At 45.3% G+C, this 17,018-nt stretch overlaps 1 protein-coding gene across 4 annotated transcripts in view; it reads left to right on the top strand.

Moving 5' to 3' along the window:
• Positions 1-17,018, top strand: part of TNRC6A (trinucleotide repeat containing adaptor 6A) — a 376,657-nt gene that overhangs the window by 32,391 nt on the left and 327,248 nt on the right. The gene's annotated exons all lie outside the window — the stretch shown is intronic.

Below are 17,018 nucleotides of genomic sequence, written 5' to 3'. Positions count from 1 at the left end.
AGCCACCTTAACCTTATCCGGGCAGAAAGGACAAGCTGTCGATGGAACCAGAGTAGCAGCACTCCCATACAGTATTAAAGGAGCAGAGGGGTAGAATCCTAAGGCAAAATGTGAAGGACAACATTTTGGTGAAAGGTGGCTCAACCTCATCCAGAAAGGATTCCAGGGAGTACTCCATTTTAAACTCCAAAAAAGAAGCTGTTATTGTTTCCACACTGGAGATGCCCAAGTACGCTCAGCTACAAAGTGCCAAAACGTATCTTAACAATTAAAGTGCAATTTACTGATAATAGCAATCCCTTAAAAGGTTGTTTACGTTCCGCATAAATAAGGCATCACAAATCAAAGCTAAGGCACAATCCTTTTAGGTCAGCTGTAGACACCGACCGTAGCTGTTGGACCAGCCTTAAGTAATGAAAAGAAATCATGAATGGGCATTGGCAAAGTCAATGGTCATGGACTTGGCAATCTAGTTTGTTTTAAATTTTATGTAATTTATTGCAACTTCATGCCAAAAAATTGAAAAACTACCTGAATCTTTCGAAAAGTAGCAGAAGTATATTTGCAATAAATATTGAAATATAAATTAGCCTGATCAATTATTATTTAATAGCACAGAGTGGAGTGAGTGCCTCTTGGCAGGCAGGTTGACTTATATTTACATAATCGTTTACGTTTTAATGTACGTCATAGGAAACGTTGTTGTTGGAACAAAGACAAGTTGCTATTGCTTTGAATTACTGTAACCAGAGGTATCACCTTGGTGATATTTTGGCCTTGCCAGTGTGTTTTTTTTTTTTTTTTTTTTTTAAATACTTTGGGGGGAGGCAGCAAATGGCAGCTGTGGTACCCTCCAAAAATCGTTTTAAAAATGCTTAATTTAAGTACTATGAGGGGTCGGGTGCAGGCAGACGTGGAATGGCAGGGTAAGCAACATACACCCTTGAGGCTGATAAAGCATAATGAAAGTAAATTAAAATAATAGCTGACGGTGGTGCGTGGAGGGAACATCTGCGCACCTGGGGATGGGGAAGGTATTGGAGCAGGGCTATGTAATGCAAGAATAAAAGAGTGCAGGGAAGAGCAAAACACTTGCCCTCGTCTGCGATTCAGATAATACATCCTGTCTCTAAGCAAGACCTCAAAATTAACTTTCTGAATGTGAGCACAAGAAAGTTACAAGTCAACCAATCAAAAGGATGCTAAAGAAGCATGCTCCAGGGGCGGGACAAACAAAAGAAAAGCCATTGAGTAAAAGGAAGCACATGAGTGACAAGAAAGCTAACCTGTGGTAAACAACTGGCTGCCACAGAGCCGTTGTTAAGCGTTTGGTATGACGCACAAAAAGTCTTTAGCATACAGACATCTTAAAGCTGTCTGTAGACGAGACCTAAAAAAAAAAAAAAAAAAAAGCTAAAGAATACAAATAAAAAGCATTGTCAAAGTAGAATATTTGCGCACCAGCCCAGCCTTTGAAGTGCACTTCTTGAATGTGCATGTGTGTAAGAGCAAAACGCTGTCACTCAGTGCAATAGAGATGGTGCTAAAGTGAGCTACCCATTGCCCCATGCTGTAGCGGGAGAAGCAATATGTGAATGACTGTTGAACAGACCAGTGAATGAAAGACCACTGAACTAAGCACAGCTGTCTAAATACTTGTGATCTTTTATTTATGATTTTTATTTTTTATTTTATTAAATTAGGCTGGCAAGACTTACTCACATTTTACTTTTGTCCACCATCAAAGCACAAGGTGTGAGGCAATGGGTCAGCCCACTTCAGACATTGCCTGTCTTGCACCATAATTGAAGAATTTGTTCACACATGTATATTAAAGTGCACTTCAGTGCCAGAGTTGGCAGACCAATAGTTAATGTTTTTCATTACATTTTCTATCCTTTTTTCCATATTCTTGTGTTTTTATCTTTGTTATAGTCAATAAGGCTCTGGCTCATTTTCTGTTACATTATTAATAATCGTATGTTTTTACACCGCCCTATAAAACTAAACTGGAGTTCTGTCCCCGTTCTAGGTACACTTGCCTTGTAGGGAAGCCTCTTTAGTGTTTCAATAAAATTGCGTGTGTTCATTTATTTTTAAAGACACATTTTTCATTGCAAGCATCTGGTAGCCACATGTTTTATGGTGTATTTCTTTCTTGTGCTATATTATTTAAATAAACTTTGTATATACTCTCACCAGCTTGTTGAGGCCAGACCTGTTGGCTTTGACAGTGCTTGTTACTGTTACATTAACACCAGTATATACTGTCTGGATCATTTTCTCGTGTCAGTTTTTGATTCCGATGATGTGTGAATTATTTTGAGATTGTATAGAATAATTTATTCGTTTACTCACAGGCTGCTCTAGCTGCTGGTTGTTGATGACCTACTGTTGACTCTAGCATGACTTTCAGTGGTATTTGGTTTAGTCCATTACTTACCTTTGTTTGGCTTTCTTGTCTCTCGTGTTTCCTTTTTGGATGGCTTTCCTTCCTCTTCTTGTGTATGTGCCTCCACTGGAGCATTGCTTTTTTGGTCTTGACTACCGTGTTTGGCGTTTAGCTTTCTGGTTGACGAATGCCTACTATAAACTGTCCCCCAGACTTACAGTACACCTTGACCCAACTGGTTCCTTAATATGGTTGTCTATGTTGCCCCTCCTTATTTTTTTTATTTTTTTATTTTGCTTTCCTTTTCCATCAATGGTTTGTCCCTCCTCTGGAGCCTTGCCTCTTGACTAGCCTTTTGATTGGATTACTTGGACCCTTTCACCGCTCACATTTAGGAGGAGATTTATTTTTTTCAGCACTCTATGGGGGTGCACACATTATAGCTCCTTTCCTAGTGTTTCTTCCCTGCCAAATCACCCACCTCCGGCTCTGTGTTGCTCTCTCCCTGGTATGCTCCTGCTAATCCCACCTTGTGCTCCATGTTGCTCTCTCCCTCATATACTGGATATCTCATTCTCCCCCCGCTTGGCTTTAGGTTGAAAGAGAGGAGAGCACCTGCCTGGCATACAGCACAGTATTCGCTCAGATGCCTTGTGGTAAATGCAGTGCATGATAACGCTAGTTAAGTCTTTTGTATTTGCCATTATTGGTGCAGCAAGTGCCAGGTATTTCTAGATGTGAGTTTCAGGATATTGATCTCATCAGTAGAGAGTAACGCCTTACATTTGGGCATGCTACCCGTGCTGCTTAGTTTTCCGTTAGGCCTGCACTTTCCTGGTCCTCCTTTTTTTCTTTTTTTTTGAGCCCAGCTGTGGTCATCTTGCACAGCGAACATGAGACAGACACTTTATCAACCATAGGATTCCCATTAGGTAACATACTGTCCATGTTAAATTGTGCTTTGGCACCTCTTTGAAGGTATGAAGCGCTATACAGGCCTAAAAAAAACATAAAAATGTCACCAGACCTGCAGGTCTAGTGACCTGAAATATCTTCTCGACCTAACTGTAATGTACTTGATCAGTAAACTGGTCTCAAATTTTGTGATCCTAGGCAAATATTTTATTTCACCAAAATGGCCTTTTCTTTATTATCTTGAATGAGAGCACCTCAAAATATGTTAGGTCAGCATTTCTGGTGTACAGAAATCTTGTTTCATTAAATAGTCTAAACATTTGCTCCTTATGTAGCCCAAATACGAGGTACACATAACCCCTGACTTGCATCCTAATTCACTAATAGCATTGTCATTCAGGTTGGAGGAGGAAATGTTTCTCAGTTTGTTTAAAAACTCTTTTAAATAATATATTAAGCACATTGATTGATAGTGCATTGTCCTTTACAGACTCCACATTGAAGTGGCCACGCACTTTCCCAGTAACATTCATTTTTACGGATTAAACTATATGCACTGTAAATCTGTGGAAATTGGACGTCAGTAAGAATATTTATCATTTGCGCATCACTCTTTAAAGTGTTCTGATTTTGTTTTCATCCTATGAAAATCGAAATTCCAAAAAACGTGCTTTACTAATATATATTTTGAAATATTTGTACAGTTAAAGACCTACAGACTTTCATGTCACACTGTATGTACAGCACGATTGTCGCAGTGCACTTTACAAAATTCTTAACTTTGCAGTCAGAAAATGAGAAGAAACGCAACAAACTGTAGAATAAACAGAACATTGTAAGGCTTAAGGTGACATATAACCTATCTATTTATCGCAGAGTAAATGTGACAAGATAAAAACACGTTTTAAAGGCATATTTATTGCGTATTCACCTTCTAATTGATCAGAACTCCTGTTCTTTGTCAGCGTGCCTCTAAAAATAGGTTGTCCTGATAAAATGACTTGCCATAGCCAGTGGGTGATTACAGATCTCAGTCTCCTTTATAAACGCAATTACGATGCTTTGCCCTGTGGTTTCCTATATTTATCCTGAAGTATCTTATACTTACGTTTTCTTTTTAGAGGAATGGATAGGTGGCAAGTGGCTCTCTTCCTCTCCAGTAAGTTATGCTCTTTAGATGAAAATTGTCAGGAGTTGGAGAAACCAGTCATGCTTATCTGCAGATGCTAATAAATGGATCCCCCTGCCCTGTCTCACCTCCCCCCAGTCGGGCACACACACTGCTTGGTATTTTACTAATGCATGATTTTTTTGCAGTATCTGTCTACAAATCATTTGACGGAATTATGATACTTATAAACAACTCAGGATATAATAAGCATATCAGGGCAAATGTTGGATGGGCCCAAGTCGTGTTTCACCACACATCCATGACCGGTTAATCTTTTTCATACCCAAATTGTCTAGATATTGTCAGCTGCTATCCAACTCTAGGACTGTTTGTGTCCTGAGCCTAAATTATTGCAAACTATGTATAGTTTCTCCGCCTACTTTATGCGACATTATTGAGCAGTCTGAATTCAGTCATTCAGCATCTCCCCATAGCAACAGACATGTCTACCCCCTGCCCTGCCCACCCCGCACCGGTACTTTATATACCTTTAGCATCAAAAATCTATCTTATAGAGCGGGAAGGGGGTCACTTGTGCTTGTCTTCTGTTTCAGAAAACGATATACAAATAATGCTCCTCTGCAGAAGGATATGGAGGCTTTAGAAGCCACTGCTACGTTTGCCTCCCAAAACCAGCTCTACAGGGGTCATCTTCATTTGCAGCCGCAGTTACAACACGCACCCAAGAGAATTGCAAAGTTTTTTCATCTATATCCTGATGGTTCAGACAGTGACAGAAAATCTGGTTTCTAAACTGAAAACATGTCCAGCGAGTACACACTGCTTGTTATTAACATTCTGCATTTCTAGCGCCTACACCTATTACACACATTCTTCAATATTAAATGAAGTCATGTTATATGCATATGTAACATCAGGCCTGTTTTGCATGGAACATGCATTACTATTACGAATTGGAAGTTCTTTTCACTGTATTTGTGCTCAACGGTCTGTCTACTTTCTATAAATTGGTTTTATTGCGTTATCTAAAAAAAAAAAAATGTTGATGTTTGGAATTGTTTTTATCTTTCAAGCTTCTGTAATGGTTGTAATTGGGTATATTAAATAAAATATACATTTATTGTTATTTGTGCTCTGTTTCTTTGTGGCACAAAGCCTTATTGTTTGGGGGGCGCCAGAACAGACAGCAATGGTATTTTTTTATATTAATGGGGGTGTTGTTCAGTAACAACGGGGCACAGATGAAAACCTGTTCTGTGTATTTATTATTTTTGTTGCCTTTTTTTATTCTGTAATTGAACCCTGCGGTGACTGAGTGAGGAATATTTTCTCTGCCAAATAGGTCAGGTTTCAGAACTTTGGCACTCTAGGTGATGCAGCTGGCCTTAAACATCATGCACATGTGTAAGGGGGACGGTCCAGTTCCATCATGATTATTGTGATGTGGTTCAGTTTCTTCCGGCCTGTGTGGCGTGTAGGAAGCGTTCAGTTGCTGTGCTCATTTACAGTACCAGTACTTTCTCACAGCATGGCTCCTCGGGGTCCAGGGCACGTTTAAGAAATACAGGTCATGTTTGCAAATAAGAAATCGGGGACTGGCTGCAATCTGACAGCAAGTAGTGCCGTAGACATTAATGGGTAGACATTATTGAATATTTCAGGCCATTTCAGAACAAGTTAGATATGTGAATGTAGCCAAAAGTGGAAAAACATCCCCTCTACTGTATTACATCATTTAATCAATCAATCAATCAAAAAATTTGTATAGCGCGCTACTCACCCGGAGGGTCTCAAGGCGCTGGGGGGGAGGGGGGACCGCTACTGCTCAAACAGCCAGGTCTTGAGTTGCTTCCTGAAGGAGAGGTGGTCGTGGGTCAGACGGAGGTGGATGGGGAGGGAGTTCCAAGTCTTGGCTGCCAGGTAGGAGAAGGATCTTCCTCCCATGGTGGCTTTTCTAATGCGTGGCACTGCGGCGAGGGCGTGGCTGGTCGATCGTAGCTGGCGGGTGGGAGTGTAGAAGGTCAGGCGGTTGTTGAGGTACCTGGGGCCCAGGTCGTGGAGGGCGTTGTGTGCGTGGGTGAGGAGGCAGAACGTGATTCTCTTGCTGATGGGGAGCCAGTGCAAGTCTCTCAGTTGTCCGGAGATGTGGCTGTGTCGGGGGATGTCAAGGATGAGGCGTGCGGAGGCGTACTGGATGCGTTGGAGTCTTTTCTGTAGTTTGACCGTTGTTCCGGTGTAGAGGGTGTTACCGTAGTCCAGTCGGCTGGTGACGAGTGCCTGGGTGACCGTCTTCCTGGTTTCGGTGGGGATCCATCGGAAGATCTTTCGGAGCATGCGTAAGATGTTGAAGCATGATGAAGAGACGGCGTTGACTTGTCTGGTCATCGAGAGGGAGGAGTCCAGGATGAAGCCCAGGTTGCGTGCGTGGTCCGTTGGTTTGGGTGCGCTGCCCAGGGCAGGGGGCCACCAGGAGTCGTCCCAGGCAGATGGTGATGATCCAAGGATGAGGACTTCCGTCTTGTCTGAGTTTAGTTTCAGGCGGCTGTTCATCATCCACTCGGCTACGTCTTTCATCCCTTCGTGCAGGTTGGTTCTGGCGGTGGCTGGGTCGTTGGTGAGGGAGAGGATCAGCTGAGTGTCGTCGGCGTAGGAGATGATGTTGAGGTTGTGATGGCGTGCGATGGCTGCGAGGGGGCTCATGTAGACTGTTATTTGAACTGGGAAATAGGGTGAATAAGTTATTGGTGAGGTTCATTCTGGTCCACTGTTTCTACCTGTAAACCTTGGGATGGTTTCCTATTTCAGAACTTACAATGCGCCACTAGTACTGCCCTTAATTCACTGAATAAAGTTTGTCTGAGATCTGCTGAACCACTACTGCAAATCACTGCCCATAACCTGCTGGTGGGAACATGAACCACCACTTTAGTAGTACCTGCATATGAACTGGCTGGTCTTCTGCTGAGCCATGATTATCCACTGCTAGTTGGTCATGTGAATCATAGGATAAGCCCAGATGTGCACATTTTAAATCATCGCAATCACCTGCATGGTTCTTGATAGGCTATCTCCTGAACTCTGATCCACTACACCTGCTCCAATTCCTTCCCTGTGCGTTTAAGGCTAAATGATCTCTTGTGATGTTAGTAGTGCTTATATCTTTGTTTGCAACTGAGAATACTTTAATGAAGTAGCCAGGCTGTTGGCACAAAGAAAGTAGCTTTGTCAGACATCATTGGACTGCTGAATAGTTCCCTACCTTTTCAAGTACTGTTTAATCCAAGTGACCTCTGTTTCAACACGAATACCCACCCACTCAATCATGATGCTCCATTGGTTTAAAGAAGCACTTGCCTGCCAACTTCCTTTCCTGCTGTGTTCTAAATGCACTCTTTATTTGAGACCCATCCCAAAGTGAAACTTGACTGTACTCGAGTAAATCAGGAATGTCCGATTTGTGGTAGGCAATGTTATTGTTAGGTGAGACTAAAAAAACATACTTGCCTGTTGCAGTGCGTTTGTACTCAGCCCTAGACACCTGTTTCCTTAAAAAAATATATATATATATACTTTAGTTGTGTTCGTAATTGTTTATCTGAAATCTTCACCATAGTGAATGGACAGATGTTGCTAAATGGGTGTTAGGGTCGTTTGAGAGACAACTCTTTGGCATGGTTTAGAAACATGGTTAAGGCACATGTGTCTCTTGTGGCTTAACGTGCTCTGTAAGATGTCATAGGTTTAGCAAGATTTCACCATATTAGGCTCATTTTAAGGTTTTCTTAAAGTGCTAATAGGTGCTCACTGCTGCTTCAAAGCACTAGATGGAGTACAGAAGCAGTGTAGCTTCATAAATACGTAACTATGATTGTGATATGCTCCAGTAGCCCATGCCCTCAACTTGAATGTTTGAGATGGAGAAACGAGGAGAACGACGTCGAACTAGTGGGGGCTCGGTGACTTGTCTAGGGCATCTGACTGTGCTGATGAGGGTCTAGATATAGGGGACGTTACTGAGATCTGGGTGTGGGAGAAGAACGGTCAGCCTAACCAGATGACCAGGTGAATTTCATTGGCATAAGGATTTTGACTGCTCATTTGGTGTGTCATTCAGATCAAGCCTTTGCAATGCAATAAATCTCGCATTTTCTTGAGTTAGAGCTATTGGCATTGTAAATTCAGAACTGGACTTCTCTTGTCACATAAATTGGTCAACCCTGTCTCATAATCTCATCTTTTCCTGCCATGTTTTGGTTGTCATTGGTGGCTACTCACCTCAAATCACAAGCCCTTGAGGAGAGAGAAGATGACTGCACTGCCTCGTGTTGTGTAAACGTCTGAACAGAAAATGAAAAATAAGGCTAGAAAACTATTTTATTTTAACAGAATGAAAAGTCTTGCAAGCATTTTAAAGAGCAGAGCAGCATGTGAAAAAGTATGGCCCAAATAAAGGAGAAGAGCAGTGCCCTGTGTGCCTTGTCCTGAGTGCTGTGTGAGAGAGAGACCAATCTACCTAGCAGAAAATGGCGGGAGAGAAAGGCAGAACTGGCCACTTGCGAGCAAGACTTTTTAAGGGACTGCAACCAACAAATCAAATTGCTTTAATCCATAAGAAGTGTACTAAAATAATACACGAGGTTGAACTACTACGCTCAGCCTAAAAAGGATGGGACTGTGACAAGAATTGCTGAGTCCTTCCATGTCGAACCCCATTCCCAAGGTGTCTTAGGCTGACAAATTTGCTGGGGCTGGGTAAGGTGCGGTTCAAGAGAGTTTGTAGGATTCGTGAAAAAGACAAAAAGATGAATAGTTCTAAGTGCATGGCGTTTGCCGAGTTTTCCTTACTGGCTCGATGGTTGTGACAGCATTACTTTGTTATTTGAGGACTTACCAGAACAATTAAGTAACCACTCACTCAGTTAGATGTGAAAGGATTGGGAGGGGGGCGTGGCAAAACCATCGTATAAATGAGTGAGGCAAAGTGCGCTGTTTATGACCTTAAATGACACTGTAACCAAAGTGCTGTTTTCTCGGGTAGGGGGGGTGGTTGAGCATGGATTTTTTTTTTTTTTTTTCTTTCTGTTCTTGCTTTTGTTTGGATACTGAGTACCTCGACTAAGGACACTGCCGGGTAGTCTCTGCTCAGACTCGTTAGTCTTCTCAGGCGAGTGAGCTCTTGAACCTCCTCCTAGGTGTGGATTAACTGCACTTCCTCTGCTGTAGGGGGGCCGCTTAGAGTGCATGATGGCCTGACTGCAAGTGTGCAGAGTGTAGTGTCTGTAGTCAGCCCAGCCTTGGACGTGTTAAGTGTCCTTGGGCCTGGATGTTCTACAAGACTGGGTGGAGAAGAGAGCCTGTAAGAGGAGGGGGTATTCTGAACACCTCTAGATCATGCCCTTGCCTAGGAAAGGTCCTCCCACGTTCAAAATGCCGGGATAGCCCAGGCACTAGAATGGGGATTCCCACAGGAACTTGCTAGGGCATATTGTCCACATGCACATGACCTTCAGATCCCAGCCAGGGCAGCGTTGCATGTTTCCATACTCTATTGATGCAGTCCAGTGTGGCGAGGAGTATAGAAAATGCCATGAAAAGACCAACACCAGAAGATCACAGCAGAAGGCAGCGAAGATGCAGAAACCAGCATTTACTGCAGTTTAATCTACTTGCTGTGAGCGCTTGTGGCTACTTATCGTTTGAAGGTATCTCAGAAGTAGGAGCCTAAAGTAGAGGGCCATCCCGACCACACCGCTGGCGGAATTAGCGCCCCCGATGCCCTCTTGCTCACAGCCTACCCCTCACAGTTGCCAACACAATTGTCATTGCTGGTCTTCATGCGTCTGCCCTTACTGTTTCGCTGCAAACGTATCCCGGGGAGGTAGCGCTGCTACCTCCCACCAGAGGCGGCGGAGGCAGACATAGCAAAGGGTAAAATCGGCGCCGGAGGCAGACATAGCAAAGGGTAAAATCGGCGCCGGAGCAGACCACGCAGGGGTGCTACCTCCGAGGGACGAAGAGACGGGGTGGAGGCCACATAGGATGTGTCTGCAGAGCCGCGAGCAGGCTGCAGCCTCCTTGCTGGCTGTGGGGACCACCGGGGTGCCTTGTGAACCAGGGTTCTGCATGATGGGGAACAGCCGCTGCTGGTGAGGGAGGGCGTGGCCCTGGACTTTGTGTACGTCTTACACCGTAAATGCAAAAATATCCGACTAACCTGCACTTGTAACGAAGACCCTTCCCACTTCAGGGGTCCATTAATCTGTCAGTTATCCCCTCTATATGCCCCACCCCTTGACCCTGTAAGGGTGATCCCCTTGGGCGTGCTACACTGTTGCACCCAACCCCCCCAGGCTGTTTGCCTTAGGTAAAGCAGTTTATTCAACCCAGTTACTGCGTTAGTAATTCAGGCCCGAGCTGACATTGGACAGCAAACGTTGCATCTTAATATTTGATAAGCTGGGCCCCTCCGGTCCAGGGGTTATGAAAGCGCCGATCTGCGTGAATGAATACCCGCCCTGTGCGGCCCGTCTGTTTTCCTTGTATCTGCTTAATATCGGCCCTTAAGGTGGCAGCCCGTAACACTGCGAGACATTCATGCCGCCGCCGGCGTCTCCGCCGGTTTACAGAATGGGCTCTTAGAATAGCTTTCGACTTCTGACCTTTGGGCTTCCTCCCTCGGGTGCCATGGCAACCGCGATGGAAAACAAACAGCATCCTGGCCCGGCTCCACGGCAGCGGGGCCTGCCTGGCAGAGCAAGCCCGGACTTCTGGAGGCTCCTTCCCCACCCCTCCCGGGGAAGGCGGCTCCCGAGCAGCAGCACACTCCAGATCCGAGAACCCTGATCGTCAAACACATTTATGGCACCGTAAAACATAGGCTTCTTCTGTAAACAAGACCGAGCTGCATGCCCGAGAGGCTACTTCACTGCTCCACACCCACGGCGACGCCATCTTTTCTGGAGGAGCGGAAATGTTCCTGCAGAGTTAAATACACAGGCTTAAGGGGGGGGGGGGGACCACGGCACCGACAACGAAGGTTAAATGACAGCTAAGCATTATCACTGGCTGTGTGTCGCATCTGATGACCATGAAATCACACTTAAAAGGTGGGCATTTGGCTTTTCTTTCAGTGTGTTGTGAGGAAATCCACGACCAACCTAAGGCTCCGTCCAGCACGTTGTTTGAATTGGCCATTCAAATCTTGGTTAGTCTCAATATGTCTAGCGTCTAAAGGCTCTAAAGAGTGGTACTTCTGAGGCAAGTTTTCAGTTCGGAACGTCTTTATCCTTATTTTATTTGCTTCAACCTGGCCTCCTGACTTTTGAATGAATTATTTTACCATTTTATTTTCTATAAGTTTCATAACATCTGATATTTTCAATGATTTACATAAATGAGCCTCACTGGCCTTTCATTTTCATGGGCGAACTAAAATCTAAAGCCTACAAGACAGCTGAGGATCTGACAACTTCATTGTATGCAATTCTAGGCACATTATACAATTCTTTAATAATAAACAACTGATTTCTAGCTATATTGTTAGTTTCTTGTGAATGAGATCCGGCGCCCCTTTTGAATTTTTTCAGTGAGCTCTGGCATAATTAATTGTCAGATGCCCGTGGTCCTTGAACTCTCCTTATTTTGCACTATATAAGGTGTCCCTTTACGATTTGCTAATGCAATCTGTTGTGCCGTGGCACCGTGAGGCGAGAATTGGCAGGAAAGAAGTGCGGGTTGGTGTGTTCAGTGGTCCTGTACTGAGTGCTTCACATGTCCATGCTGCACTTATTTTTATTTTTGCCGCCTGCTGCATAGGGTCACCGGTTTGTGGATACTTAAAACCACCGCATACCTCTAGCAAGCGGAAGACCATAATTTTGCAGCAGCTGGAAGGCATTGAATGATGTCATTGACGACACTCAAATGATAACAAGGCACCAACCTTGGTATTTTTGTACCAGTGACACATGAGAATGAAATCCTGCTTTGAGGCACTGTATCTTTGCCACTCAATTGCTTTTTGGAAACTGCTTCAAAGTGATCCTGCACGGATGCACAGGAATTCTCTGTTCTTAGTCTCCGGTCTTTGAAGACCACGACGTGATATGTTTATCTGAATGTGCCTGTTTGATGTTACAATACTGTAAGTGTCCCCCAAATACGTGACTTCCGGTGCCACTGACTCCTAGACGTGTTGCTTTCTGGTGGGCTATTAACACCTGTTTGTTTTTTTGTTTTTTGTTTTTTTGCCACAGCGTCTACGGTTGCATGTCTAGGACTCACCCGATTTTATCATGGACTTTCACATAAAATCACTCCCAGATTGTGCTGTACTTTTTCCATGCTTCCGCATTCCATGGGTGTTGCAGCGTTTTTTTTTTTTTTTTTTTAAACCCCCAATTTGGTGCAGCCTTTTGTTTTGTACGGTTTAGCATCAAGAGTCCTCCCAGTAAAAACTAGTAGCGCAGATTAGACCCTTGTGGGTCCAGCTACTCTGATGCTCTAGTGGGCGGTGCTAGCCTCGACACTGGAGGTGAGGGGGGACCCCCTTTGGAGACATGAAGGGCACGTCATGGGCTGCCCCTCTCAGTAGAATGGAGCCCTGGGTGCGACTACAGACACACCAGGGTCAGGAAAGTGAGGGGTAATCCCAACCTTTCAGATACATTTATGTAGGAGTTTGAAGTTATTTTAACTATTGATATATACTACAGTGTGTCCAGAGTGGATACGAATACATAAGCGCGTTTCACCTTTAATGGCATAAATAGTACTGATGCCATCTGCTGAAGAGCCCAGTGCTGCGTGATAAGCCTATTGTACCCCGTGCCATCGTTCGTTCATTCATTCATTCATTGATGCCATGGTTTTATACGATGCTGTTGGCGGCTTGGCTGGGGTGTTTAGCAAGTGTACGCCGTGTTCGCCAATTTTGACTTCCCTTTTGCTAGAAATGACAGCGGTAGCCCCGGGATTGTTAGTCAGCCCGTTTGTTTTCTTTTTGCTTTGGGAACACAATCTCCCTGCCAAACACAACAGTGCACGTGGCTTTGCTCATCCAAAGCCGTTGTGTGCTCTCTTTCCATGACACCAATCTGGAGCACGCGGTCCAGCCCCAGTGTTTGCACAGAGCTGTCTGGAATGGAACAATTCATCCTTTGTGGCGGCGAAAAGCGGCTGCTCACCAAGAAAGGAAGAGCGCGGGCAGCCGGGGCTGAGCTAATCCTGTGTGCAGTTGGCGAGGGCGCAGCACGTGAGCCGGGGCCTCGCCGTTCCCTGCAAATGACCATTGGTCCCTTTGGCGGAGCCCAGGGACCAGCTTTTTCTACTATAAATAGAACTTGCTTTGGGGGGCAGCGGAATGGCTGTTTACTTAGTTCAATGTAGGTTTAGAAGTCAGAAGTTTGCCAAAGTCACGTGAAACAGAATGACGGGGGTTGCAGGAGCAGCAGCCACACAGGCAAACCATCCCGCTCTGTAAATCATCGCGGCCCTGTCTACCAGTCACCCGCCTTACCCAGGGCACCGCAGCCTTAGTGAAGTCGTCAAAGACCCCATTGGTCGTATGGACCTTTGTTGGTTGACTTGAACCACAGTAAGGAAGAAGTCACCAGTAATATACGTTGGACTTGTGAATTCGATGTGATTCCACAAGAAGAAGCAGGGGATTAATCAATTATGGTTAAACAGTTTTTTCTTTTGGATTTCCAATCAATCCTGTATATATGCAAACCAGAAATAAGTTCAAGAAATGCAGCACTACAGCAGCTAAGCTGAAATATCTTAGTACAGTGGTTCTCAACCTTTTGACTTCTGTGGACCCCCTCTTTATCAGTACTGGAAGCCAGGGACCCACACTGAATTCTTATTGGAATCTGGGGACCCCACTAGTGAGTTATTACTGAAAGCTGGGGACCAAATGTATTAATATTTCATTTTCTAAGCCGTCGTGGACCCCTCCCCCCAGAAGGCTTCGCGGACCCCCAGGGGTCCCCGGACCACAGGTTGGGAACCTCTGTTTTAGTAGATTAAATCGTAATAAGATCAGATCTCGATTAATAATAGCCACTACAATAAAGAAACACATTAAAGCAGACAGGTGTTCCATGAAGGAACTTCACTTCTCTTCTAAGCCTAAATCAATCATAGGATTATCTAATAAGGATCTCTATTTAGGGAGTAATGCGAACGTTTCAGCAACATTAGACTCTAGGAGAAGTCTCGGGAAAAGGAAATATGTTTAGTGTGAACCTTCACACTTGCAAAAATAAGGCAAACCGAAAGGTCTGTCCCTCTCGAAGTCTAAAGGGAATCTCTATCTGTGAGACCAATGATTAGTTACAGGAGATTCATAAACATCCTTATCTCCTTTCACCCCCCCCGATTACACGAGTGAGCAGCTGCTAAATCCCTTTGGTGTCCCCTATGCATTGAACTTGGACTGTAGTTGTAGGAAGTTGGCTCTGTATGTGCTATTTCAAAGTAAGGAATAGCATGCACAGAGTCCAAGGGTTCCCCTTAGAGGTAAAATAGTGGTAAAAATAGATAATACTAATGCTCTATTTTGTGGTAGTGTGGTCGAGCAGTAGGCTTATCCAAGGAGTAGTGTTAAGCATTTGTTGTACATACACATAGACAATAAATGAGGTACACACACTCAGAGACAAATCCAGCCAATAGGTTTTGTTATAGAAAAATATCTTTTCTTAGTTTATTTTAAGAACCACAGGTTCAAATTCTACATGTAATATCTCATTCGAAAGGTATTGCAGGTAAGTACTTTAGGAACTTCAAATCATAAAAATTGCATGTATACTTTACAAGTTATTGACAAATAGCTGTTTTAAAAGTGGACACTTAGTGCAATTTTCACAGTTCCTGGGGGAGGTAAGTTTTTGTTAGTTTTACCAGGTAAGTAAGACACTTACAGGGTTCAGTTCTTGGTCCAAGGTAGCCCACCGTTGGGGGTTCAGAGCAACCCCAAAGTCACCACACCAGCAGCTCAGGGCCGGTCAGGTGCAGAGTTCAAAGTGGTGCCCAAAACACATAGGCTAGAATGGAGAGAAGGGGGTGCCCCGGTTCCGGTCTGCTTGCAGGTAAGTACCCGCGTCTTCGGAGGGCAGACCAGGGGGGTTTTGTAGGGCACCGGGGGGGACACAAGCCCACACAGAAATTTCACCCTCAGCAGCGCGGGGGCGGCCGGGTGCAGTGTAGAAACAGGCGTCGGGTTCGCAATGTTAGTCTATGAGAGATCTCGGGATCTCTTCAGCGCTGCAGGCAGGCAAGGGGGGGATTCCTCGGGGAAACCTCCACTTGGGCAAGGGAGAGGGACTCCTGGGGGTCACTTCTCCAGTGAAAGTCCGGTCCTTCAGGTCCTGGGGGCTGCGGGTGCAGGGTCTCTCCCAGGCGTCGGGACTTTAGGTTCAAAGAGTCGCGGTCAGGGGAAGCCTCGGGATTCCCTCTGCAGGCGGCGCTGTGGGGGCTCAGGGGGGACAGGTTTTGGTACTCACAGTATCAGAGTAGTCCTGGGGTCCCTCCTGAGGTGTCGGATCTCCACCAGCCGAGTCGGGGTCGCCGGGTGCAGTGTTGCAAGTCTCACGCTTCTTGCGGGGAGCTTGCAGGGTTCTTTTCAAAGCTGCTGGAAACAAAGTTGCAGCCTTTCTTGGAGTAGGTCCGCTGTCCTCGGGAGTTTCTTGTCTTTTCGAAGCAGGGGCAGTCCTCAGAGGATGTCGAGGTCGCTGGTCCCTTTGGAAGGCGTCGCTGGAGCAGGATCTTTGGAAGGCAGGAGACAGGCCGGTGAGTTTCTGGAGCCAAGGCAGTTGTCGTCTTCTGGTCTTCCTCTGCAGGGGTTTTCAGCTAGGCAGTCCTTCTTCTTGTAGTTGCAGGAATCTAATTTTCTAGGGTTCAGGGTAGCCCTTAAATACTACATTTAAGGGCGTGTTTAGGTCTGGGGGGTTAGTAGCCAATGGCTACTAGCCCTGAGGGTGGGTACACCCTCTTTGTGCCTCCTCCCAAGGGGAGGGGGTCACAATCCTAACCCTATTGAGGGAATCCTCCATCTGCAAGATGGAGGATTTCTAAAAGTTAGTCACTTCAGCTCAGGACACCTTAGGGGCTGTCCTGACTGGCCAGTGACTCCTCTTTGTTTTTCTCATTATTTTCTCCGGCCTTGCCGCCAAAAGTGGGGCCTGGCCGGAGGGGGCGGGCAACTCCACTAGCTGGAGTGTCCTGCTGGGTTGGCACAAAGGAGGTGAGCCTTTGAGGCTCACCGCCAGGTGTGACAATTCCTGCCTGGGGAAGGTGTTAGCATCTCCACCCAGTGCAGGCTTTGTTACTGGCCTCAGAGTGACAAAGGCACTCTCCCCATGGGGCCAGCAACATGTCTCGGTTTGTGGCAGGCTGCTAAAACTAGTCAGCCTACACAGATAGTCGGTTAAGTTTCAGGGGGCACCTCTAAGGTGCCCTCTGGGGTGCATTTGACAATAAAATGTACACTGGCATCAGTGTGCATTTATTGTGCTGAGAAGTTTGATACCAAACTTCCCAGTTTTCAGTGTAGCCATTATGGTGCTGTGGAGT

The sequence above is a fragment of the Pleurodeles waltl genome, chromosome 10 (assembly GCF_031143425.1).
Source record: "Pleurodeles waltl isolate 20211129_DDA chromosome 10, aPleWal1.hap1.20221129, whole genome shotgun sequence".
Classification (NCBI taxonomy): Eukaryota; Metazoa; Chordata; class Amphibia; order Caudata; family Salamandridae; genus Pleurodeles; species Pleurodeles waltl.
Note: the sequence above shows the minus strand (reverse complement) of the source record. Positions and strands in the feature narration are given on the sequence as shown.